Raw genomic sequence first — 26978 nt, forward strand, 5'->3', positions numbered from 1 at the left:
ATTTATTCACGATTTTTATGTGATTATATGGATTTTATATCAAGAAAATGTTATACCATGCTTCTTTGATGTATAAAATCCTACAATAAGATAATGTGTTAATCTCTTGTGAAGCGATAGTGGATCTTGAGATTTAGAACTTGCCATGCTAGCATAGGTTCATGTATGTGTATGCATGATTAGTGGGTAACTCTAACCGTTTAACTTGCCCTGTGTAATCATAATGAATAACTTGCGCTTAAATCGTTATGTTGTCAAATTCTGTAGACATATAGGGTCTCAACATAATTGATGCCTATTCAACTTCTATCTTAATTGTGGATGTTTGGTAGAATGGTATTTGTACAACAAAAGTTGGCTTTTATCAGTTTCGTATTGTTCGATTAATATCATCACCGTTACATGCTAAAGGTAATAACAATAACTATTGAAAAAAGTAGTAATGAAGTTATGATCTCATTTGTGTTTGATATTGTTAATTCAAGTGTTATTTAAGTGTTTTATTCTCATAGTTAATTGTAGTTAATAATTAGTTAATCAACCTAAAGTGTTATTGTCTTGACATTGAGAAGTAATCATACATTGGTGAGTGAGTGTTAATTAAATATAATTAGTCTGAGTCTCTGTGGGAACGAACTAGAAATTATTCTATATTACTTGCGAACACGTATACTTGCGTGAATTATTAGCGCGTGTTTTGTGCCTAACACTAACCATATATTGTCAACTTAGAATAATTTTTATACTTACTTGAAAATTCCTAAATACTTTGATATAGATGTCATACTCAATAGATCAAAGTATATAGAACTTAGAATATTTTTCTAAGATTGTAAACAAGACAATGTTGGTTAATGTTGCTTTATTTATCGAACCAATATTGTTTGAGATATTACAGTTATCAGGAGTTAACAATTGTATAGAATATGAAATTGAATGCTAATGCCTATTTGATAGACAATTGGTATTTAATTTATTGATATCTTATTCTAATATATTTAAGTTATGATGTGAGACGATTCCATGTCAAATCTGTTTCATGATTTAAATTATATTAAAATAAGGTGCAACATAATTATTGATATCTAAAGTACTTGACAAGTATCAGACAATGATGTATTGTTAATATTTTATTGCAGATAATCGTGAGATTTTAAGTTCTAGTGGATTTATATGAGTTGCTATATCTGAAAGATTCACTATATTTTGAATTCAGCAGCATAGTCATTCTTATTAAGATTATTTATCAACAAACAATGTTGTTGGTAATAATTTTATAAACATAGATTTTGGAGCTTTTGACATGAATGAGAATTGCTTAGACTTTACCCTAAGTGATCAATGCTTTTACAAAAACTCATTCATATTAAAAGACAAAATCTTTCTTTCTCTTCTTAATACTTCTAGGTCATGAGTCTGTGTCTTTTTCATATTAAAAGACATGATTATTTATATTTTTATGCATAAAACAGACTTGTGCACTCAAACAGTTTTAAGAGAAAAATCAAACTTCTTTCTACAGTGGTGATTGCTTATTTCATTAAAATATTTTGAAATTACTATTTTACATCATTTCTATCAAAAGATTAAATGCATGATTTTCATTCATTATAGATCTTAAATGCATTTTATCTCTATATTTCCATATGATCTGTGATACAGGTTAAGCCTCTAATGGCCTTCTTTCATTTGATAGTCATGAGTTTGAAAACCCACAACTTCTATCCCAGACTGTAAAGAAAAACACAGAAGCAGAACCAACCAACACTCTCTTACCACGAAAATGAAGTATGAATGAGCGTGAGGGAGAAAGTGCCTTAGTGCATATATAAGGAAGGTTCTGAAGTCAACCCAACAACTTTGTCTCCTACAAATATGAGTAGTATTTAAACCGAGTCAACTGCTAGCTCCCATACATCTTCTCAAAAAGATGTAATGGCTAAAAAGGCACAAAACAGTTACTAGATTCATCCTCTCAACATGGTGCGTCTATTGAAATTCACCTGTCAACAGGGGTATCCGATGTAGTGTCACAACCTCAAACATAAACAATTCTTGATGCACAAGGATAGGTTACACACACAAAGGATGAGTTGACGGAAACATGAGTTTTGACCATTTTACGGTTAGGTTCGATTGTTCAAGGTTCTTTAATGGACCAATTGCCTTTAGAGGTGTTAGGAGAGGATACTGATCCAATAGCCATATGTCAGTGGTCAGTGTCTACCTCCCCAGGCATAATTCCCCTGGATGTATCTACAGATAGTGGATTCGACATAGGCGCAGATCGACAATTTGTTGATAATGATTCATATATTACCTGATGAGTCACAAGGAAGACATTAGAAGGGAACTTTGATCTTTATGCTGAATTCTTTGGATCATTATTTATCTTCCCAAAGTTCAAATCTGGAACCCAAAAAGGGAAACTAGCAACTTGTAGATTATGATTTAGATTCATCAGACGAGTCTAACGAGGATGGGAATTTGCAAACTCCCATTACATCACCTGTGACCTCCTTAAGGATGGCTAATGTGATTTTTCTTGCAGGTACAACTGGATTTTGGAGATATGAGGGGAGTGATACACTTGTGAGAATGAGTGTAAACACGAGTCGAGAGAAGAGTGAAACACTTATGAGGTACATGAAACAGAATCACACACTTACAGTGAGGAAGAAAGAGAAACACCATATCGCATTCCCTATCCCTAAACACCGGTTCTTGATACTTCGGATCTCGAATTTGTTTCTGATTAGAACCTAACTTTTTAGGGACCTAACGTTTACAGATTGTATTAGAATACTTCAGGACCTAATAAGTTCGGGACATAACAATTGATAATAATTGATGATCTCACAGTTGGGAGGTATAAGGAGTTGGGAAGATTGGTTAACAAGATGATCAATGGTGAAGTCATTCTTGCAGCATTTAAAGGGACATGGTTGATTAGACTATGACTTGTTATTTCTTTTTCGACCAAGTAATATATGAGAACTCCTTCAGATAATAACATACATTCCTTCTCTAAGGGGGAGATAAAAGCTTAAATAATAGTTTGGAGGATTCCTCAACTAAGGGGGAGAAATAACAGACAGGAGGTTAAAGGTAAAGCACATGTACACCACACTATACCATTGTTATTTGAAACTACAGATCTTATGGAACGGGAGATGTGTTAAACATGAAGGTGATTTCCTAGTGATCAGAATAATTGGATTGGTTCATCACTATTCTTCATAAGGGGAGAAGCTGTTTTCAAAAGGGGAGTACCATTAGTTTTTATCTGCGGATCCTATTGTACGGAAAATGTAGTTGTACAAAGGAAGCTGCTGATGATTACTTCAAGACTGAGAAGTGTTATCGGCAGAAATTTGAAGAACCAAGGAAATGAAGATGAAACTACTTGAAGATCAGTTCAGTGCTAGAGGAACAAACATCTTTCATTTCAGTTATACAAGAAATGTGGAAATGCAGTATTTGATCCATAAAACCAGTAGCATTATTTACAAGTCCTTGTACTTTACTTTTTCAAGTTGTTAGATGAGTTATCCTCTCTATTTAATTTGTTTGTTAGGTTTAACAATCAAATACGGGGAGATTGTTGGTGAGACTGCGTAGCTGTATGAACATTTACGTGATAACTCAATATTAGAACAACACTAGAACATGACAAGTAAATAATACTATGTCTACACAAGAAATTAGAAGAAATGAAGACAAGGCAAATATAAAGAATCAAAAGATTAGAAGAAATCCTGAAGCCTATTTACAGGTCACTGAAAAAAGTTCATTAATATGTTCATGCCTCAGTGAAGAATAAAGGTTAAAGACTTTCAGGATTTCGGAAATGTTAAAGATTCAGTGTATAAGTGTCACCAGAAGATTTTAGTGTATTGGCATTGATTGAAGATAGACAGTGTATGAAGCATAGGAAACTAAAGAATTGAAGACATGGTATAAACATAGGTTAAAGAAAACAGTTGCAGTGTTGAAGTTATACTCACTGAAAGAAGTTCATTTATATGTTCAAGCGTCAGTGAAGAACAGTAAATGAAGCATTCAAGATTGTAGTAGCAATGAAGACGTTGTCTAAGTATCAGAAGGATTGCAGTGAAAGTATATTTGTTTATTGACAGTCAGTGTATGAAGTGATGAAGTTATTGCAAGCTTAACAATGTAATCAATGATATAATACGAAGACCTGAATCAAAGCTAGTCATCTAAGTATTATCATTAGAAAGATTGTTAAGTGAGAATTTGTATCTGAAGATGAAGGTTATTTGGTTTATACGAAGACTTGGAGAGAAGACTTGAAGATGGGACAATTTAAGGGTTAAAGAGATCTACGGAAACTAGGTCAAAGTTATCACTACCTTGTAGTAGGAGTCACCCTGATCGGTGTATTGGATGCCAGAAGCAATATCCTGGAAATACAGTTCAATATTTCAATACAGGAACTGATCTTGACTTGGTACGAGTCTCAGGGAAGAAACAGGAGAAGAAAGAAAATTCTAAGTGAATGTATACACCCCTTGGTTGCAAGTAACTTGCAAATCAAGAATTTTTCTATGGCAAAAACACTCTACTAGGGAGAAGGGTCGCAAGTAACTCCTCCTTGCTACCTTGGTCGAAAGTAACTCTTACAAGGAGATTTTTCTATGGAAAAACTCATCTCCTTAGTAAAGAAGGTCGCAAGTAACTCCTATGGGGAAGTTATGGTAGCAAGCAACTCTTGCAAGGAGTTTGTTTTAAGGCAAAAGTCCTCTCCTTGGTAAAGGAGGTCGCAAGTAACTCCTACAGGGAGGTTATGGTAGCAAGTAACTCAAGTAAGGAAATTTTTCTAAGGCAAAACTCCTTTTCTTGGTAAAGGAGGTCGCAAGTAACTCCTACAGAGAGGTTATAGTAGCAAGTAACTCATGCAAGGAAATTTTTCTGTGGGAAAACTCCTCTCCTTGGTAAATGAGGTAACAAGTAACTTGTTATGCTGAAAATGACTAAGGCAAAATCTCCTAAGCTTCCAAGGTCGCAAGTAACTCTTAGCAACAAAATTCATTGATTTTATTCATTAATTTATGTGGTAAACAAATGACCACATAATTCATTTTGAATATAAATCCTACACTACAGCAGCAGATCAAAGTGAATGTTCTGAGTTTTTATCTTCATCTCCAACAAAATGAGAGGTGTTAAAACATCAGCAAAGAAAATACAAAGAAGCTCAAGAAAGTCCATATCCGTTAATCTTCTCACCGAAGTAATGTTATAATTCCCAATTTAACTCTTATCTATTCTTAGGGGCATTATAAACGATACCCGGTAATTAAATCCTTAGACAAACAAAAGTTAGATTATTGTATAGGATTTAATTTGTTGATCTTTGTAGTAGCTAGGAACTTTGTTGTTCTTAGATTATAGACGATTAATATATTTACCGGAGTGTAGCAACACCCCTCGCGAATTTATATATGAATATATATTTCCCTTGATATCTTGTATTTCTCGTATTAATGTTCCAAATACTATTCACCTCAAGAACACGAAACCACTAACCGAGCACTAAATTTTATATCCGCAAAAGATTTGAAAGAATTTTGTAATTTAGTGAGTATCATATTAAACCCCCTAACAAAGGTAGATTGATCAGAGGATCGATAATTCTTGAAAATAATTTTAACTTTAAGACCACCCCTAAGGCCAGGTTAAACATTCTGTATAGTGCTGAAAATTAAAGTTGTATTTGTATGAGTAGTTCTGTGCTACGAGAAAGCAAATCTTGAAAAATGAAACGTGGTCTTCTTACTGGTATGCACATGTAATATAAGAAAGATGAGACAAAAGTGTATTCTACTCAATATGGAATGAATATAAATTATAAGTTCTCAATATATATACTATAGATAACCAGAAGCATGTACACACTATAGATGTAAATCTCCATTGCATTACAAGAAGCTCTCAGATTTTCTGTTAACATTCATCTTACAAATGCTTGCTGCAGCCTGCACATTCCTATTATTTAGTTCAAAGCAACTCATTAATTGAAGGCTCAAACTGTTTGTATTTTCCGTCGTAAGTTTATGTAAAAAAATATTATTTTCGAACGGCTAACAAATACTAGTATATATGGCATTTATTGTGGTTGTGGGAACAATTATGACATAATTTTCGGTGTAAGGTATGCTTAATTACGATAGAATTTTTGACGTAAGTTATACTTAAATGATGATGTCGTCATCAAACGCAGTTTTTATATTTTTTGTGATTAATTTGATAGGGAGATACTTACGACATAATTTCCATTGTAAGTTATACTTAAATGATGTCACCATCAAACGCAGTTTTTTTTGTGATTAATTTGATAGGGAGATAATTATAATAAGATAATTAACTTACGACGAAATTAGATTTCCGTCGTAAGTTGAATGGTGTCGTTCGCTGACTCCATCTTTTTTTTTTCAATTGTTGATAGTTTTTAATAATTAAATAATCAACTTACGACGAATAACGTTTTTCATCGTAAACTAATTAAGACAAACAAGTATTTCCGTCGTAAGTTAGGCGCGCTTTTTTTTCCGTCGTAAGTTGACCGTGGTAAATGGCCAGATTTATTGTAGTGTGTCTGACGTAGCAAATAAAGCAAACTGGCACTATGTATTACATAAATAAGTGAAGCAAGATATGAATATTACTGAGCACAAGATAAGAATATTACTGAGCACCACCAATCAATTTCGACTTGCTTTTTTTCAGGCCAGAGCCAGGTTCCTACTTGTTTCCCCTCATTAAACACTATGTATAGCTTTTGTACCGTCTTAATTTATCTTAGAGTCTGTCCATCTGCAGATGTTCTATTTTTTAACACCCGAGAAATTTTAGATGTAAAATGATATTGTTGTTTTATTATAAAAATTATTATATATGGATTTGCTTAACACTTGGTTATTAAGGAGCGCAAGAAGAAATGTTTAATAAGTTATAAGGCGTATAATCCCAAATTTAAGTATTAAAGTGATCCAGAATCCGATTTTAGGGAGTTTCATTATTACTAAGTAACTCAAGTTAATATTAACTAAAACTTTAATACTAAATTATTGAGCGACTCAATTTTTTTTTAGGATTTTAATTTGTCCCAAGAGACTCATTGTATAAGAAAATGTTATATTTATACTTATTAATATTTTATTTCAAATATTCAATTTCAACATTTTGGATTTTTTTCTCTTGGTCAAGAAATTAGTTTTTGAATATTTTTGCATTACTTACTATTATTTCTTTTAGAAGAGAATAAAGGAGGAATTTTTAGTGGTTTATACACACATTTTTTCACTATTTTATTTCTTTTATTTATTTATGTCATTTTCGAATTATTAAAATTTTTTATTATACTATTTTTTTATTATATATTTTCGAGGGTGTAAATAATTTATTTATTAGCCCCCAAATTTTTTCCTATGCAATTATATTGAGAGAGAGAGAGTGCTTGGAAATTTAATATTTTATTTTCAATTATTAATAATTATTTGTGTAAATAATTCTAGAATTTGATAGAAACTCTAGAATCTACTAACTACACTCTGGTCAATTTATTTTTTATTCTAACCTTAGTTAAGGAAGTTTACGAATATGATCATCTTTCCTTGATCAAACTCATTACTAAGAAAATCCCCAAATAGCTTTCTTCTCAACTTAGTCTAATCAAAATACTAGATTTAGAATTGAGATTTTGGGTTAAAAAAGATCAAGAGGATCAAAATCAATCAAGGTTGGGTATAATCCAAGAGAGAGAGGCGATTCTAAGAAGCTCATTAAATATTCAATCATATATTAAGGTAGTTACTAGTGCCCTTTTTCTTTATTTTTTATTTGTGGTTTTTGGATTTTTATGTACTCCCTCAATCCCTTCCAATTGTTTACATTTCTGAGGAAGTATCCGACACGCATTTTAAGGTGCATAAAAAGTATAGTTATGTAACTTATTTTTACAATTTTTTTTTCTGAATAAAAGTTGAATGTTTTAATTTTTATTCAAAAAAATAAAATTGTAAAAAATATTTACAGAACTATACTTTATATGCACCTTAAAATTCGTGTCGGGCACTCTCAAAAAAATGTAAACAATTGAACGGGATGGAGGGAGTATGATTCCTTGATTATTATTTTAGGGATTAATTAATGCTATGAGTAATTGGGTCAAGTGTATGTATTAGGAATATCAGAATCTATGATTTTTTAATGGTTTTGTATAGATAATTAATTGATTAATTATGTTTTTATTCTACTTGATGCTAAGTAGTGCTTGATTGTAAATAAAATTTGTAACTGGGTTGTGGATACTTCGTCCCAATTAGGGTCCAACACATCTCATTGCAAAATCGGGCTTAATAAGAATTTGGAAGGGGGAGTAATAAAATTTTGGATGGATTAATTGAGGAATTAGTATATTTTGAGAGAGAAAAGATGAATGAATTATTGGGAAAAATGAATTGATTGTTTATTGTGTGATATTTGTGTGTATTTTGAAGGGAGTTTGGAGGGGGAGAGGCGGAACCACCACCAGTTGCTATGGTGGCGTTGATCGGAGAAGAGGAGGGAGCTGGGGTCGTGCATTTGTGTGTGTGTTCTCTGTTGTGTGTCTGGGTGTGTTTGTGTCGGGTGTGTGTGTTTTGGTGGCCGAAAATGGCGAAGCCACCATCGACGATGGTGGTGGTGATGAGATCGAGAGAAAGAGAGACGAGAGCAGGGAGAGAAAGAAAGAGAAAGAGAAGAGAGAGAATGAGAGAGAGAGATGAAGAGAGAAGGAGAGAGAGGGGTTTTGAAATTTTGGCCGGAAAATGCATTCCCGGGCGATTATGAGAAATCAGACTTGGCGAAGCTTTAGATCGGGGGATGGGGAATAAAAATCAGGAAAGAAATTGGGTTTTGGAGGTCGCTGGATTTTGGGCGGACCACTGCCGGCTGGTGGCTGTCGCCGGCAACCTCCATGGTTGCTGGTAACGTGGGAGGAGTGAGGAAGAAGGAGAAAAAGGGCAAAGGCAAAACTGTCTTTGATTAATTAATTTATTTGAGATAAAAATAAATAGATAATTAAATAGAAATGAAGTATATAAAAAGGAAAGATTGAAATGATTTATTAAATAATCAAATAAAGGTGATATAATATGTGATTTTTGGTTAAGTGAATTATTGAAAAATTAGTGGAGGATTAAAGGATTTAATAATTCCCTTGGATTTATTGTGGATTTTATTTTTGCAAGAAATACAATTAATTTTTAGACTTTTATTGAATTGGAGTAAATAAAGGATTTAACCATAATTTTATTTAGGAATAAAATGGAGTAAAAATGGGTCAAATGATGTTGATTAATTAAAATTACCTCTAAGATTTATAAAAAGCGGGATCGTTGCCTAAATATCGATACTTGAGAGAACCACTACGTAGTAAATAACTCGCGATAAATAACGATTGTTAGAACATATTTATTATATAAATCTTGTTATTATCGCCTAATTGACGCGTGAGTAATTATATGTATCGAAGTAGAATTTACAACGGAGAGATAATAAAATTCCTAAACCCTTTTGTGCTGATTAAAATAGCATTCTATTGAACTCAAAATTTATGAGTGTTTATTAATTAATAATTTGGGATATTTTCTTCACCGAAAAGCAATAGAATCTTTAATAAATATATTTGGAAGTGAGTGGACCCTTATAATCCTTTGAGTATTTTCGATTACTAAATAAATTTCCTCGTAATAAATAATGCGAGTTACGAATTTCGAGAAAAAGATATTTTGAAATAATTATACTAAAGTGATTTTGATGTGAATTATTATTTTAAAAAATACTTGAGGTGGAATTGTTTAACCCGGGAAGGTGAATTTTCACTGCTATTATTGGATACAAGGCAAATTTTCTCTGCTTTATTCTTATTTATGACTTATATGTCTTATTCATTAATGGATAATATTGTGGATTTAAATTTTAAAGACTTCATTCATGACTATTTCCTTTCGACAATAATTCGAAATCTTAATTTCATTGACAGACTCCTTAGATTCCCGACTGTTTCTATCATTTAGAACTGTTATTCCTTCCATATGAGATGAATTTAAATTCTTTTAAATCATCAGACTCATTCTTGAATCTGCATCGATTGATAGTCTGGTTGATTACTTAATCTTCTTTAAATCTACCATTTATCAATTCATTAAACCCTTTCCTAACTCACAATTTGCAAATTAATTATTTATTCTAACTTCTTCAGGGCTATTCACTTGGTGAAGACATTCGAGAATTTCGTTTGACCTGGTTATTCTCATTGATCGGGATAACCCTTATAATGTACACACATCGATATATCATTCATGTCGACATGACAATGATATTACAAGCGTGAAAACTGGTTTATCATTCAAACCAGATTGAGTGATGAAATTCTGAATAGTGTGATGTGAAGTGATGTGAAAATTGAATCGGGATGTGTAATCTATACTGGTCAACATGGAATTTGATAACCAAGGTATCTATAATGTGACAAGTCCGATGTGTGGACATGTTATTCGGCTCGAGTGTAGCCGAGGGTTAAGACGTTAACCCTTCTTTTATGCTAACAAGTCTGTGTTGGGCGTTCTTACGACGAGCCGTGATCGGGTGAGCGTAAGATTCACAGAAGGACGGTACACTGTGATAGTTGATCGCCTCATTGATGTACTGAGGATGGAAATTGACCAATTAATCTTAAATTCGATGGCACAGTGCCAGATAAGAGCTTCTTTATTAATATCGTGATGTGTTGTTATCTCTTCTTGTTTTAAAATATTCCTCTTGGAACCTATTGTTGTTACCATTAACTTAATCTTGTTAAGTCATTTTTACTTGTTGAGCAACCGGTTGCTCACTCTTGCTATACTTTTAATCATCCAAAGCAGTGAAGAATGAAGAGAATATATCATCTAATTATCCAAGGTAGAGGAAGGGAAAGGAACATGTTCATGAAGATAGCCTCTAAAGGATTTCTATATAATTTATGTATTACGTAATAAGGTTAAGTATCTAACCAGACCTGTAGTAGGTTTTCTGTGCCTTATGTAATAATTGGATTGTGAAGTCGACTCGATCCTGAGAACTGTGGAATGTTGTTCGCTATAAATGACATATTCGATTATGTTTGTAATAATAATACAGGTGTGCAAAGCTTGATATTGTGGTGACCCGAATCTATGAAAGTGTGGATTTAGGGGCGCCACTGAGTTGGTATCAGAGCTGTAGTTATATTTAATAGGAACGCGAACCCTAGAGATATAACCGTATATGATAGAGTATAGATAAGAGTATTTTATAACTACCAGAATGTATGTTATAAAGTTAAGATAGGAGATCAGCACGAGACTGACGCTTTTGACTTATAAGATCTTTATGTTAGAAAATATTTCATTATCTTATTATTTTAATTCAGATGTCAGGATACAGAGCTGCTCGAGACAGATCTCCTACTCCTTTTCCGGGAGAGAGTGTTGGATCCATTTCAGATGCAGACCCTTTAGAGGCTCATATAGTTATATCTAGTGATAGTGAGGATTCGTCTATTCAGGAGATCCCTGCACCACCTAGAGACCCATCAGTTGTTATTGATTTGACTGATTTTCCACTTAGAGCTGAGGCTTTTGGTTCCCCTGTCACTGTGGTTCAGCCCACTAATGCCATTCACATATTCACCAGCTTCTCAGACTTGACTCCTATACCTTCACCTGTTATTCCAGCTACAGAGGAGATACCTATTGTTTTGACCCCTCATGAGGAGGATCATTTAGCTGCTGACCTAGAGACTAACTTCCATCCAGAGTTACCAGAGATCACCCCACTTAGTGTTGGTACACCAGTTATGCCTACAACTGACCTGTATCATTTTGAGACTATGGTTATTGCTGATTTGGATCATGTATTTACACAGACTATGGCACCTACTGGACTTCTTGATTCTAAGCCTTTGGATATGGACATAGATCCACCATCTCCAACTTTGACACCCTTTCCTTCTATGATTCCAATATGTGATACTGCACCCTCTACTCCTACTATTCCTGTTACCTCTACCACTGTAGGTCTAGGGGGATTGAGTGAGGGTTTTCCGACACTGATTGATGGTTTGGGAGGTTATCCCTTAGCCACTATTCCAGCTTTTATGTATGAGGAGCATCGATAGATGTATGATGAGGTATATGCTAGATATCGAGAGGGGTTTGCTACGTGAGATGCTTTGATGAGATTGATTGCCGAGAGACCATCTATGCCCACACCTGAGGCAGATTCTGTTAGGAGGAGTTTTGCTCGAGAGGTTATGCATCAAACCGCTACCACATTTATTGCTAGCTTATAGACAGAGATTACCGAGATGCCATCTACTAGTTCAGGAGCCGTGGATAGGACTACTGTTTCTAGGATGATTGATCACACCAGAGAGGAGTTCTTACAGCGGGTGGATGAGCTGTTCGGTCCACATTGATATGACCCCATAGATGTGATTTTTGCTTTTATGGAATGGCATATTGTTAAGTGGCATTTATGTCCACTTAGAATGCTCTATAGAGACTTGAATTGATGTTTTGTACTTAAGTTATTTGTATTTTTATGTGTTTTTGTAGTGTTTTGCATTTTAGGCATATAACAGGGATCAAGGTGATTTAACATTGCTTTGATACTAAAATGGTGTTAGGAAGGTGTCATGAAGATTGCTCGTGCAAAGACGTCAAAAACCAGCTGAATAAAATAAGAAGAAGTATTTTTTTTCCAGAAGGTCGGCGCGCCAGCGCTGTGCTAGCACGCGGCCGCGCCAGAGAAGCAGAATGTCAGCGCGCCCATGCTAGTGAAGCGTGAGGCCGCGCCAGGTCGGGATCACAAAATCTACTACAATTTTGATCGGCTGGACTTCTCTTCTAATTGGGATGCTATATAAAGACAACTTAAAGACATTTTTCGTAACAGAGCTTTAAGGAGAAGACATCAAGACAACCTGTAGCACAAATACAACCAATGCGAAGTAGATCTAGTTTATTCTTGTGATTCTTTGTTTTAAGTTGTTATATTGGATGCTCGTTTCTTGTTTTATTGAAACTAATATTCTTGTTTAACATACTTTGATTATTATTCATTTTGTAAAGACCTAGTTTATTATACCGTGCTTTCATCGGAACCCACAGTGATGATGAGTTGGGTTATGGGCTAATCGTTATCGTGGGGTTCTAACCGATTTACTTATGGATTTTAATAGTTAATATGTTTTGATACCTTAGTATGTGGTGATTGTTTGATATCCTAGTATTGATTGTGCTAATTTGTCTTATGAGCGTCGCGAACTTATAAGATAGTGTGTTAATCTCTAATGAAGCGAAAGTGTATTTAGATTACTTGTGCATTAAACCGTTATGTTGTCAAATTCCATAGACATATAGGGTCTCACTATAGTTGGTGCCTATTCAGCTTCTATCTCTTTTGTGGATGTCTGGTAGTAGGGTATTCGTACAACGAAAGTTGGCATTTACTAGTTTCGTGTTATCTGATTAGTGTCATCATCATAAGGTTAAGAACAAAAAGGCTATTGAATGAAGTAGTATTGAAGTTAGAATCCCATGTTTGTGTTATATAAAAAATTAACCCTAATTCTCTTAGTTAATTTGCATGTTAGTATAATCTCGTAGTTATAAACACTCTCAACTTGTTATCATCTTAGCATTGAAAAATGACCATACCATCGTTGCATAAGTACATTAATTGAAATTAACCTAAACCAGTCTGTGTGGGAACGAACTAGAAATTATTCTATATTACTTGCGATCACATATAATTGCTTGAATATTAGCGCGTGTTTTCGTCCTAACAAGTTTTTGGCGCCGCTGCCGGGGACTCGGTGTTAATTTTTAGTTTATGTGCTTTACATCAGTGGTCGTTAAAGTTCATTGACTTGGATATTTTACTTGTTTGTTTGTTGATTTTTCAGGTACTCTAGAGAGCGTGTATGCTAACGCGTTCTCAAGTTCGAAAGAGAACACTGGAAAAAGTAGAGAAGAAAGTTGAAGAAGAAATCTTAGTTGAGAAAGAAGAATAAGTTTTTATTGCAATAGGAGAACCAGAAGCAAATACAAAGGCTTTGATGGACTATTCTCAGCCAAAGATCAATGATATTCAGTCTAGCATTGTCAGACTAGCCATCGCGGCTAACACTTTTGAGATCAATGCTAGCAAGATTCAGATGGTACAGAACTCGGTTCAATTTGGGGGTTCTCCGACAAAAGACCCTAACATGCATATTCGAGATTACATCGAGATCTGTGACACTTTCAAATTCAATGGTGTGTCTGAAGATGCTATTAAGCTAAGGCTTTTCCCATTCTATATGCGGGATAAAGCTAAGTGTTGGTTGCATTCTCTACCACCAGGCTCTATTACCAAATGGGAAGATCTTGCTCAAAAGTTCCTTACTAAGTTCTTTCCTATGGCGAAGACAGCTGCAATCAGGAATGCTCTTACTCAATTTGTGCAGTAGTCTGGAGAGTCTTTGTGCGAGGCTTGGGAGCTATATAAGGAGATGCTTCGAAAGTGTCCTCATCATGCGATGCCTGACTGGATGATCATTAACTTTTTTTACAACGGGTTGGGTGCAACTTCTAGACCCATGCTTGATGCAGCATCAAGTGGAGCCTTGTGGGCTAAAAGCTACGACGAAGCTTATGAATTTATTGAACTGATGGTTGCTAATGAATACCAGAACCCAACTCAGAGGCTACCCTAGGGCAAGGTAGCATGAATTCTGGAGGTAGATGCAGCTACTGCTATAGCTGCTCAGCTTAAGGCTTTGACCACTACGCCATAAGTGGGCTATTGTAATGCCTAAATGGTGTTACAATAGGCCCTAAAAGCGTTACAATAGGTCTATTGTAACACCAGGGAGCATTACGTATACGAGCATTACAATAGACACCCTAATGTAACACTTCACTGATCTATTTTAACAGAGAGGAAAATGTTACAATAGACACCTATTATAATACTAACAGACCCAAATGTAACGCAAAATGAGTGATACAATAGCTTGATCGAGATTGTATAAGTGGGACCACCTGTGGATCCCATATAACTTATTGTAACAGTCTGTTTTATCAATTGTAACACTAATCTTTTCAATTAAGTAATAGTACAATTTGTAATCTAACACTAAATTAAAACATACATTACACTATAATAGGCATATGTAACATTTAATTTTAAAATTTGAAATACATGTTTTGTTTAAAATGTACAATACATATCTAAAATATTACAAACACCACAAAAAAATTATAACAATACGATTAATCAATTAACCATACTTCAAGCATATCCAAACTACGACGAAGGTTATTAATACTTTGCAGCTATGTTGATCCCCTTCTTCCCATAACAAATTCTTGGTTTTTGCTTCTCCCGATAATCATTTTTCTCTGCTTCACCACCTTTTCTTATGAATTTCTATCCTTGGGAGAAATCTGATTCATAATAAAAACAGATCGCGAAACACTTGGAATCACTTCCCTAAGGTTTGACGCATAATTGCAACATTTTTCCTTCAAAGACAATACAGCTAAACATGATGCAGTTGCGGTACATATGATAAATAAGGATATCAAAGAGCAAAGCTAATTAAGCCTTTATACATTACACTGCACTTGCTGTTTTGCAGCACCGCCCCTTTAATGATCATATTTTGTGATAGCCTAGGATCAAAAAATAAACGAATAGTAAAAATATAGGAAATGGATGGAAACACAGAAATAAACTTTAATTCTGGAAAACCAGAAAGCATGGCTAGTAAACTATTCAAAACTCAATACTTCTCATATCTTAATTTTTTGTCAGCAAACCTAGGACACTATCCTAACTAGGACATAAACCTAGGACATAATGTATTTTGGAATCAATTCTTCTTCTCAAAAGTGGGATTAGATGGATGATTGGTTCAGGCGAAAAGATCAACATTAAGCATTAACCTTGGTTAAACGCGGATGACCCTTATATTTCAACAGGTTCACCGAGTTTTGAGCAAAAGTTGCATCACTAATGAGGTTAGACATTCGCTAATTGAATACAGAGATTGTCTTCAACCTGTTCAATGAAAGAGATCAGCAATGTATCTTGAATTCCAAAATTAACCAAAAAGAAAGGTATTAACTGAAGTTGGTTCTACAACTTCAGTTTCAACAGTATCAACAGAGCTATCATCTGATCCTGTAGAATGATCTTCCGATGTTGCTTCTGATTCACCATCTTCCAATCTTCCCCACCTTCCTCCGAGGGCAATGGCTATCATCTCGTATATCTTGTTTTCCGGTTCAGCGGGACTGTCAGGTTACATGAGTAATAGAGAAAGATAAGTATTAGACACCAGACACCCATGCTAGCAAATATTTGTTTAATTGTAAAAAATAAGGAAATGTTTAGAGCTCTTACAGAGGATCTGCTAGAGATCAGTGTTGTATCATATAGGTCAACAACTCTGATGTCTTCCGTGCAATCATGTGAATTCTTACATGCAGCCTGCAAATTTTAATGTCTTAACCCAGTAAGCCACTAGAATTACCATGGATCTAAACATTGCAACATAAAAACAATAAACCTCTCTCCTCTCGGCAGAAGGAGGTTAACTGTTCAATTATCATTCGATGCATTTGTGCATGAGGATATAAATTTCTGTAACCCCCAAAAAAAAACTGAATATGTTTTATCACCTATACCCAATTTTAAATGTTAGCCATATTCTTGCAGACATGTATTAGAAAGAAATACATCATTTTCGCGATGACATTGTACGCAGTATCTGGTACTTACATTCAGGTCCTTGATGATTGAATGATCAGGGTTAACTTCCAATATCCTTCTTCCCCTCATGAACTCCAAGCTTGAAGTGTCTCCAAGAGTCTGAGCTTTGATCAACCTGAGTCGACCAAAAATAATCCTAGGAGGGATAACCAGAAAACTACCTAGAGGGACTATAATAATTCAAAATTTTCCAGAATCAAAAGGCCAATTAATAAAAAATATAATAAACTAATATAATTGTAAATTAGTTCATGTTATTATGAATATCATTATCAGATATCTTCTGCTACAGACCTACACTTGCATATATAGTTACGACTATTAATCACATATATTAGCCACATTTGCACCAAATCAGAAAACATTTTGGGTATATTAAACTGAAGAACTATAATTTGTAATTTCTGATGATTCAACATGTCATAGATGGCATTCACATTTTCTCTATATTACAAATAACAAATAGACAACAAAAACTATAGCTGATTTCACACCGTAAAATTACCTTGATTGAAATCCCCTGAATATTAAAATCATACCTGAATAGATTATATCTAAAACTCGAGGAACATCACACAAGACAGTTGGATTTAAAACTCCAATTCCAGATAGTCAATTCCAGATTCATACTTTAGTTTGTACCAAGTTATCTTCAATCAGCAGACAAAGTATTTTATACTTTGAAAGGGGCCAAAACATAAGCAATTAAGAAAATTATCAACAACTAAGTAAAGACAAGCCAAAAATTACAGATGCTGATATCAAGACAAACAAGTATGACCATTACCTTTTTATATTGATTGTACTCTTCTTTCCACTTTGAATCAGAGAATGGATTCTTCAAGTGAGAAAAAGCTTTAGAACTTGGGGGAAGATACAAGTTAAAATATAGACACTGCAGTGAGTTAAATAGTAACAGAAACATCTGAACCACAAACTTTCTCTTACTGCATTTTTAATAATTTCAACAACTTCAGGCACACCTAAGAACATAAAGTAAATGAAAATTCAAAATCGATTAGTCATATATAGAACAGAACTCGTAAAATTGAAAATTCAAATAGAGCTAGATAGAGTTGTGAACTCGTCAAGTCAAAGAAGAATTACCCGAGAGAGAAGCAGAGAGATGACCTAGTGAGGGAACCAATCAAACGCGAAGAGGAGCAGCGAAAGAGAACGTACATAGTGAGAACATGAATTAATGAATCGATTAATTGAGATCGATTAATCGCCATAGATCGAAAGAGAGACAAAGAGGCTAAATATTTTGTTTAGAAAGGGGATAGAGGATAGGGTTTAGGCGGAATTTTTACCGCCTTTCAATTTTTCATCTCACAAAATGTACAAATATATTATTTATTTAATATTCTATTAATTTTATTTTGAGATTATTTTAAAGGAATTAACATAAATAAAAAAAATAATATATCTTATTGATCATGTTTAAAATACTATAATTTATATTTTTCTATATTATCTAGTTTACTACTTTAATTTTAACGCAATATTTATATGCAATGTTAAAATATGCAATATTTTATATTTTGAAGTAAAAAAGCTTAGACGTAAAAGAATAAGTTTTATAATATTAAGATAATGTAATATATAATAATATAAATATAATATAATTTGGAATAACAATTTAATAATTGATATTAAATTTTTATAATTTAGACATTACAATATAACATAAAATTTAGAAATTAATACTAATTTATGATCATATTTTCACTTTAATATTTTTAAAAAATAAAAAAAATAACTAATGTAACACTAGGTGCTAGTGTTACATGTTATGCAACACCGACATTTATTTGTAACAATAGTTATACATCTATTGTCACATTAATTTAGAGGTGTTAGAATAGAACACAATTTTCTTAGCTAACGTAACACTCCTTGTAATACTTGCATTACAGTAGCCCACTTATGGCGTAGTGGACGATGAAGGTGGATTCTTTAGCTAATTATAAAGTTAATCAGATCACTAGTGTCTGTGAGCTTTGTACTGGTGCCCATGAGAAAGGGCGGTGTGCTATTTCTAGTGAATCAGCTCAGTTCATTAGCAACTTTCAGAGGTAGCAGCAACCAGTTCAAGCAACCTATCATCCCAACAACCACAATCATCCTAACTTCAGCTGGAGCACTACTCAGAATACGGTGCAACAGCTCTATCAGCATTATGCTGCAAAGTAATACAACCCCCTTGGTTTTCAGCAACTACAATATGTACCAAGACAACAACTCCACCTGTAACAATCTAATGAAAAATCTGAATTGGAGGAGTTGAGGCTCATGTGTAAGAGCCAAGCGGTGTCTATCAAAACTTGGAGAATTAAATTGGGCAGATTTCCAATACCTTGCTGAATCGACAACCTGGTACACTCCTTAGTGACACTGAAGTGCCGGGCAAGAGGGAAGCAAAAGAGCAGGTTAAGGCAATTACATTGAGGTCTGAGAAGGTTGCGAATCTTGAAAAATCTCAAGTTTCGGAAGATGAAGCTGTGGCTGAGGAATAAGTGCAGAAGGAAGCAGAAGTGGAATCAAGGAAGACTAATGTGGAACACACTCCTCCTGTAGGTTATACAGCGGAGAAACAGATCTATCCTCCACCTCCTTTTCCTAACAGGTTGCAGTAGAAAAAGCTGGATAAGCAGTTTGAGAAGTTTCTGGAGGTGTTCAAGTAACTTCATATCAACATACCTTTCACGGAAGCTCTTGAACAAATTCCTAGATATGTGAAGTTTATGAAAGATATTTTCTTTCAGAAAGTGAAGCTTGATGACTTAGAGACCGTTGCTCTAATGGAGGAATGTAGTGTTGTGCTACAACAGAAGTTGCCTCCGAAACTTAAAGATCCAGGAAGCTTCACTATTCCTTGTACCATTGGAAAAGTGTCATTTGACAAATGCTTATGTGACTTGGGGGCTAGCATCGATCTGATGCCTTTGTCTATATTCAAGAAGTTAGACTTACCTGATCCAAAGCCTACTTATATGACCTTGCAATTGGCCGATGGCTCTATCACATATCCACGAGGCATTGTGGAGGATGTCTTGGTCAAGGTGGACAAACTCATCTTTCCTGCTAACTTTGTAATTCTTGATTTTGAGGAGGATAAGAATATTCCCATAATCTTGGGAAGGCCATTCTTGGCTACGGGCCGAACCTTGATTGATGTTCATAAGGGTGAGCTCACTATGCGAGTGTTGGATCAGGATGTGACGTTCAATGTTTTTAATGCCATGTACTGATAATACGGAGTGCTTAAATATCAAGTTGGTCCTGTGGTTACTTCAGAACTTGATGAAATGCTAAGGTCTGATGCCTTAGGGAAGACCTTGTTGGGGAATTTAGATAGCAAAGATGACAAAAGTGATGAGCATTTGCAATATTTGAATGCTTCTCCTTGGAAGAGAAGGCTGGATATGCCTATTGAATCTCTTGGACTGGAGGAGATGAACAAATTTCTAAAGCGCCTCAAGCCATCTATTGAGGAAGCTCCTAAACTCGAGCTTAAACCATTTCCTGAACACTTGAGGTATGCATTTTTAGGTGATGCATCTACTTTGCCTATTATTATTGCATCTGACCTTTCAGAAAGTGATGAGGAAAAGCTTTTGAGATTTCTGAGATAGTTCAAATCGGCAATTGGTTGGACTATAGCAGATATCAAGGGAATCAACCCTTCTTATTGCATGCATAAAATTCTTCTAGAGGAAGGAAGTAAGCCAACGGTTGAACAACAGAGAAGGCTTAATATGATCATGAAAGAAGTTATGAAAAAGGAAATTCTCAAGTGGCTAGATGCAGGGTTCATCTATCCCACTTCTGACAGTTCTTGAGTGAGTCCAGTTTAGTGTGTGCCAAAGAAATGAGGCATCACCGTGGTAGCTAATGAATAGAATGAGCTCATTCCTACTCGAACAGTCATGGGGTGGAGAGTTTTCATGGATCACAGGAAGCTAAACAAAGACACAAGGAAATATCACTTCCCTCTTTCGTTCATTGATCAGATGCTTGACAGGTTGGCTGGGCATGAGTACTATTATCTTCTGGATGGCTATTTGGGTTATAATCAGATTTGTATTGCTCTAGAGGATCATGAAAAGACTACCTTCACTTGCCCTTTTGGTACTTTCTCCTTCATAAGAGTTTCTTTTGGGTTGTGTAGAGCACCTGTCACATTTCAGAGAAGCATGATGGTCAATTTATCTGACATGATTGGTTAGAACATGGAGGTGTTTATGGATGATTTCTCCGTGTTCAGTAATTCTTTTGATGAGTGCTTACAAAATCTCGGTGTCGTTCCTAAAAGGTATATTGAGACCAATCTGGTTCTCAAGTGGGAGAAATGTCACTTTATGGTGCAACAGGGCATCATTCTTGGGCACAAGGTTACTAGTAAAGGTCTTGACGTAGACAAAGCCAAGGTGGGGGTGATTGAAAATGTTCCTCCGCCAATTTCTAAAATCTCTAAACCCTTGTACAATCTTCTATAGAAAGATGTTCCTTTCAAGTTCGATTGCGAGTGCCTAGCTGCTTTTGAGAGCTTAAAGAAGAGTTTGATAACAACACCTATCACAACTACACCTAATTGGGGTGAACCTTTTGAGATGATGTGCGATGCAAGTGACTATACAGTTGGAGCAGTTCTTGGCCAGAGAAAGAACACCATATTTCATGTGGTCTACTATGCTAGTAAGATCCTAAATGGTGCTCAACTGAACTATACTACTACTGAGAAAGAGCTATTGGTTATTTTCTATGATTTTGAGAAGTTTCGATCTTATTTGCTTGGGACGAAGGTGACAGTTTTCACTAATCACACTGCGATTCGCTATCTCGTTTCAAAGAAGGACCCGGAGCCTAGATTATTTCGATGGGTTCTTTTACTTCAGGAATTTGAGTTAGAGATCAAGGACATAAAGGGAACTGAGAATCAAGTCACTGATCTTCTCTCTCGTTTAGAAGATCCAAGTGCAACTTCACAAGATAAGATATTGATAAATGAGTCTTTTCCCGATGAGCAATTGTTTGGGGTGTAAGAGGAAGAACCATGGTTCACAGACATTGTGAACTACCTTATGAGCAACATTATGCCCCTAGACTTGTCTTCTACTCAAAGGAAGAAGTTTTTTCATGAGGTGAAGTGGTACATGTGGGATGAGCTGTTTCTGTTTAGGCAAGGAGCTGACCAAATCATCAGGAGATGTATTCCGTACAGCGAAACGGGGGGGGGGGGGGATCTTGCGAGACTGTCATTCGACTATTTATGGAGGCCACTATGGTGGAGAAAAGACAACAACTCATATCCTTCAAGCGGGATTCTTCTGGCATACATTGTTTAAGGATGCACATCAGTTTGTTTTGAAGTGTGATCACTGCCAGCGTGTTGGGAATATGTCCAAGAGGGATGAGATGCCTCTTAATGTGCTTCTCGAGGTTGAGGTCTTCGATGTTTGGGGAATTGACTTCATGGGGCCATTTGTCTCATCTTACAATAATCAGTATATCTTGTTGGTGGTTGATTATGTCTCCAAATGGGTTGAAGTCAAGACTTTGCCGACAAATGATGTAAAGGTAGTGCTTAATTTTCTTCATAAGCAGATATTTACAAGATTTGGGACTCCAAGAGTCATAATCAGTGACGAGGGATTGCATTTCTGTAATTCCAAGTTCACTGCCATGATGCAAAGACATAATGTAAATCATCATATTTCTACAGCCTACCATCCTCAGACTAATGGTCAAGCTGAGCTATTTAACAGAGAGATCAAGCGTATTCTAGAGAAAGTTGTGTGTCCATCAAGGAAGGATTGGTCTTTGAAGCTTGAAGAAGCTTTTTGGGCGTATCGCACTGCATACAAGACTCCGCTAGGCATGTCGCCATTTCAGGTGGTTTATGGAAAAGAATGTCATTTTCCTATGGAGTTAGAGCACAAAGCGTATTGGGCTTTGAAGAACTTGAACCTTGATATGGATACAGCTGGTAAGAAAAAAATGCTTTAATTGAATGAACTCGATGAGTTTCGGCTTCAAGCGTATAAGAACAAAAAAATGTATAAGGAGAAAGTCAAGAGGTGGCATGAGAGGGGTCTAGTATTCAAATCATTTGTGCCGGGGCAACAAGTTCTTTTGTTTAACTCTCGTCTCCGTCTTTTTCCTGGGAAGTTGAAGTCGAGGTGGTCAGGGCCGTTTATTGTCAAATTGTGTTTCCACATGGAGCGGTGGAGATTTTTGAGAATGATCTGGGCCGAGCGTTCAAGGTAAATGGACATAGGTTGAAGCATTACTATGGGAATACGGAAAACCGTGAGGTGGTTAGTGTCGTTCTATTGTCCACTTGTTCTAACGATGTAAAACAAGCGCTTCTTGGGAGGCAACCAAAGTTTGTTGTACATTAATAGATGGAGAAAGAAGAAAACAAGGAGAAAACCACAGAAAAAATCAGAAAAAGAAAAACATTTCAGTGCCAACTGCAGTAGCACGGCGCGCCTGCGCTGCGAAGCGGGGCGACTGCGCTGAAACTCCAGTAGCACGGCGCGCCCGCGCTGGTATGCGGGGCGGCCGCATTGGTTTTCCAGTAGCACGGTGCGCCCGCGCTGCCAAGCGGGGCGGCCGCGCTGGCTTCCTGGACCTGAAAAAAAGTTCAGAAAAATAGGAATTTAAACACCAAATCAATTCCTAGCCGAATTTTACTCTCCAACTTCCATATTTCCCTCTCCAAATCAATTTCAATCAAACCCATTACTCCCATTATTCCCATAATCAATTCCCACTTCTTTTCCATAAATAATTCTATTCCTACTCTCCTATATATACATACACTTACACACAAATCTCTTAATCACTTTTCAATTCTCAAAACTCTAAACTTCTCTTATACACATATCTTATTCTCTCTTATTCACTTCCAACGGTACCCAAAAGACAACGAACCCAAGTTAGCAGCTGCACCACCATTTCTTCGAGTGGTTGCGGTGTGAGGCCTGGGTTTTGAACTCCGGAGGCTGAGGCGGAGTATACGAGGCTGCTTTCGAAGCCCATAGCCAAGGAGCGAGGTTTTCTGCCATCGGGGAGGGATGGTAAGTTGTTGGAGATGATTGTGGAGATGTGATGGATTACTTTTTGTGAGGCGCCAATTGCGATACCTATGAGTGAGGTTCGTGAGTTTTACGTAAATACAAAGGCGAAAAAGAATGGTTTTACTGTGGTGAGGGGGTTGACTATGGGTTACTGTGCTGAGGCTATTAGGAGGGTGATCGATCAGCCCGAGAGGAGGCCAAAATAGGATGATTGAAATGCTAGGACGGGGGATGATTTTGACTTGGACCTTATTGGTGCTACACTCTGTGTTCCGAGTACTCACTGGATGTTCAAGATGGGCACGAACAAGTATGCCACTTTCCTTGCCTTGTGCATGAACAGATTTGAACGTGCATGGAATTCTTTTTTTTGTGCCAACATCATGCCATCTTGTCACGTGCATGATGTTACTGTGGAGCGTGCGTGGTTGTTGTGGGGCATTCTTCAGGAAGATTATGTGGATCTCGGGATGGTGATTTATTAGGGTATTTTGAGGTTTCTGTGAGGCAGTGCTATGGGTTCTATTCCCTATGTGTCCATTGTAACGAAGCTGTGTGTGGCGGTTGGAGTTCATTGGCCCACACATGAGCAACTGCAACTTTCTAGTGCCCCGATTGACATTTCTACACTTTTCAGCATGCCGGAGTGGTACGGTGGACGTCCAGCACCTCTGGGATATGCTGGTGGCACAACTCAGGCGAGCAAAGCAGCTTGGAGAGCTGAGTTGGGTGAGGCCGGTCCTTCACGGTCACAACAGCAGCAACAATAGGAGGAAGCATATGATAGTGTTAGTTTGAGTTCAGCGCAGTATAGGCGCTTGATGAGGAGGATGGATGCGATGCATGACATCAATAGTCAGTTTGCACATGATCTCACCCTGGCGTTGGGGACTACATTCAGAGCCACGAGAGTTGATATCCAGTGGCCAGTATTCGGTGAGGGCTCTGTGTACCCGCCTCTAGACACTCTTGACACTTCACCCCATGATGGTGATGATCCTGGTTCTGAGTAGGCATGTCTGATTCCTTACTATTACCTTCACCGAGTATAGTGAATATTTTAAGTTTGGGGGTGGTAGTTAAGGAATATTTGTATATGTTAGTCCATATAGTTTTCATATTCATGCTAGTTTAGTTCATATAGTTGCATATTTGCCATGTAGTAGTTTTTTTATTTTGCATGATAGTTTGTTGCATATAGTTGCACTTGCATTATATAATGATCCCTTAAGTTTACTGTACTGATTGATTGGTGATATTGATGCTAGTGTGGTCATGTCGTATATAGTGATGATAAGTCCTATCGAGTTGATTTGCATTCTAGAAATAATTAAAAATTTCACTAAGTCTTAGAGGTTGCTTGAGTGCTAGATCATGGTCATGTTTTGTTGTTTGTCGAGATTTAATCACTTGTTTATATTTAGAATTTAGGATATTCTCTTAATGATAAAATAACATGGATATTTCAAAATTGGAGAAAAAATTGGATTTCATTGCTAGTTGTTATAGCTAGGTGTCAAATGGTTGGTAGCCGGCTCATTTTATATTAGTAGTCTAGGGTTGAGCGAGATGGAGCGAAACACACCCGTTCAGAAATTGTTGAAGAAAAAAGAAGAAAAAAAAGAAAAGAAAAAAGAGAGATAAAAAGAAAAAAGAAGAAAAAATATGTGTTGTTGCATAATTGATCACGAGTGGGCTCTTTAATACTCGAGTTATTAAGTTCTTAGGGGACTTTGTGCCTAGTGACCTAAGGCTTTCATAGTCTGGGATCCACTAACCTAACGCTCGCTACATGGGTATTATTGTATAAGTCTTTTGTGGATCTCACTCATTGTACGATCAAATAAGCATATTTGTGATTGTTTATGTGTTATGAATAAAAGCATGAATCTATATAATAACTCTAATATAAAAATTGAAGTGTTGTCAGTCATTTTGAGTTTAGTTTTTTTTTCATTTATAACCTTGTGATTGCCTTGTTGAGTAATGAGTCATGATTATTGATCTAGTTGCGAAAGTATATCTGTTAAGCATTTGCACACACACACGTTTCTGGCATGTAAGTTGAATTGTGGTATTTGATTGAGATGTTGCTCATTGGTTGGTTTAGTTATTCTGAGGGGATCGTTGCATTCATGTAGCTTGCATTCATGCATTTTTATTTTTGTTATTTGAGTCTGTCTATGCTTGAGGACAAGCATCAGCTCAAGTTTGGGGGTGTGTTAAGTGGCATTTATGTCCACTTAGAATGCTCTATAAAGGCTTGGATTGATGTTTTGTACTCAAGTTATTTGTGTTTTTGATGTGTTTTGCATTTCAGGCATATAACAGGGATCAAGGTGATTTAGCATTGCTTTGATGCTAAAATGGTTTTAGGAAGGTGTCATGAAGAGTGCTCGTGCAAAGCCGTAAAGAACCAGCTGAATAAAAAAAGCAGATGTATTTTTTTCCAAAAGGTCGGCGTGCCCGTGTTGTGCTAGCGCGCGGCCGCGCCAAAGAAGCAGAATGTCAGCGCACCCAAGCTAGTAAAGCGCGCGGTCACGCTAGGTCGGGATCACATAATCCTATTTCTACTACAATTTTGATCTGCTGGACTTCTCTTTTGATTATGCTGCTATATAAAGACAACTTAAAGACGTTTTTCATCACAGAGCTGAAGGAGAAGACATCAAGAAGACCTATAGCAAAAATACAACCAAGGCGAACAAGATCTAGTTTATTCTTGTGATTCTTTGTTTTAAGTTGTAGTCTTAGATGCTCGTTTCTTGTTTTGTTGAACCTAATAATCTTCTTTAACGTACTTTGATTATTATTCATTTTATAAAGACGAACTTATAAGATATTGTATTAATCTCTAATGAAGCGAAAGTAAATTTAGAGGTTTAGAACTTGCCATACCAGTATAGGTTCATGTATTGTTATGCATGATTCGTAGGTAATTTTAACCATCTTACTTGCCCTATGTAATCATGGTAGATAACTTGTGCATTAAACCGTTCTATTATCAAATTTTATAGACATATAGGGTCTTAATAT

At 35.9% G+C, this 26978-nt stretch overlaps 1 long non-coding RNA gene and 1 other non-coding gene across 6 annotated transcripts; both read right to left on the reverse strand.

Annotated features, from left to right (window-relative positions):
- Positions 1–14509: 14509 nt before the first annotated feature.
- On the reverse strand, positions 14510–14616 carry LOC141683913 (small nucleolar RNA R71). The gene has a single exon (XR_012560491.1). It is a non-coding gene; the product is annotated as a small nucleolar RNA R71 (small nucleolar RNA).
- Positions 14617–15249: 633 nt separating this feature from the next.
- On the reverse strand, positions 15250–18099 carry LOC141719253 (uncharacterized). Of its 5 annotated transcripts, none has more exons than XR_012574057.1 (6): positions 17962–18099; positions 17642–17837; positions 16864–16969; positions 16486–16572; positions 16026–16376; positions 15250–15752 (listed from the first exon to the last, which is right to left on the reverse strand). It is a non-coding gene; the product is annotated as an uncharacterized LOC141719253 (long non-coding RNA). The 5 variants fall into 5 exon arrangements; XR_012574056.1 differs by having other exon boundaries at positions 17394–17837; XR_012574059.1 differs by having other exon boundaries at positions 16026–16140; positions 16226–16376; positions 16864–17837.
- Positions 18100–26978: the final 8879 nt, after the last annotated feature.

Source organism: Apium graveolens, chromosome 1, assembly GCF_009905375.1.
Source record: "Apium graveolens cultivar Ventura chromosome 1, ASM990537v1, whole genome shotgun sequence".
NCBI classification, from domain to species: Eukaryota; Viridiplantae; Streptophyta; class Magnoliopsida; order Apiales; family Apiaceae; genus Apium; species Apium graveolens.